This window comes from Rhinopithecus bieti, unplaced genomic scaffold (assembly GCF_001698545.2).
Source record: "Rhinopithecus bieti isolate Rb0 unplaced genomic scaffold, ASM169854v2 scaffold_26603, whole genome shotgun sequence".
Lineage (NCBI taxonomy): Eukaryota > Metazoa > Chordata > Mammalia > Primates > Cercopithecidae > Rhinopithecus > Rhinopithecus bieti.
The window spans coordinates 1,443,127-1,444,278 of NW_016812252.1; the positions used below are offsets into that span (position 1 = coordinate 1,443,127).

The 1,152-nt window shown below is 40.6% G+C and overlaps 1 long non-coding RNA gene across 1 annotated transcript in view; it reads right to left on the reverse strand.

Annotated features, from left to right (window-relative positions):
* Positions 1-224: 224 nt before the first annotated feature.
* The window catches only part of LOC108544595 (uncharacterized), a 9,601-nt gene continuing 8,673 nt past the window's right edge, over positions 225-1,152 (reverse strand). Inside the window, exon 5 of the long non-coding RNA XR_001889893.1 lies at positions 225-1,038. This is a non-coding gene — a long non-coding RNA (uncharacterized LOC108544595). The remainder of the gene's footprint in view (positions 1,039-1,152) is intronic.

Consider the following 1,152-nt stretch of genomic DNA (forward strand, 5'->3'; position numbering starts at 1 on the left):
CTGTTTTCTGACCCTGAAGGTGTGGGCCAAACTCTCTCCCTTAGTTTGTTATTCCGTATGTCATTGGGTCTATATAAAAACTGGAGAGATTATTAAGTAATCTAGATTGTATAAACAATGACTAAACAACTAATTTTTTAAACTGTACAGGGTTTTCCAGCCTAAATATCACAGGAAAGGAAAAAGAGAGAAATCCGAATTAATAAAGTAGTCCATTAGTTTCCACCATGTAGATACAATTTAATAATAATACATAACACTTGCTACATTTTATAGGCATTTACTATGTGCCAGGAAGGCTGGGCACCCTGCAAGTTATCTCATTTAATCTTCCTAACATATCTGTGGCAAGGTGTTGTGATTGCCATTTTAATCCTCCTTTTAACTGAGGAATAAACAAACCTGGAGAGAGGTAGGGTACATAGCCTATGGTTATGCAGGCAGTAAGTGGCAGAAAACTAGATGCAGCCAAATAAAATGCAGGTAATTTCAGATCAGGAATTATATTCATTAGCATCACTAAAGGAAAGACAGTAGTCTCCAGGAATTGACTTTGTCCCCCTGAATTCTTAGTGTCAAAAAGGGCCTGAATGCAACTGGTACATCCTGACTGTGGACCGAAGGAAAAGGGTGTAGAGGGAAAGGAAGGGTAAGGGGCTGAGGTAAAGTGAGAGAGTGGGGACACTACAGTAGGTGAAGGGGGAGAATAAAGAGATGATGGATGGGAGGAGTCAGGCTCCCAGAGCAGGCAACTAATAGAGGCTGAAAATTTCCAAGTAGTCCTGGGTCTGGGAGAGAAGATTCAGAGAGCACAGAAAGAAGGAACAGGAGGCCTTTGAGGCTGTAATTATCTAACAGGACTGTGATGAAAACAGGAGTCAGGGAGCTGCTGAATTGGGGAGCAGGGGGAGATGGATAATGTTTTCTCTAGCCTCATTGCCGAGAAACTCATTAAAATCCTCTTTCCATTTCCAACTCCTCAGTATCCAAAAGGCCAGTGTTTCTGAAACTGGAGAGATTTTCTTCTTTTCAGTAAAACTGGGGGAAACAAATAAGATACGTCAATTTAAAAGTTTCTAAACCATTTCACCTTCATCCCACCACATTGTGCTACGAAGAAAAGAAATAACCTTTTAAATGATGGGAAAAGGG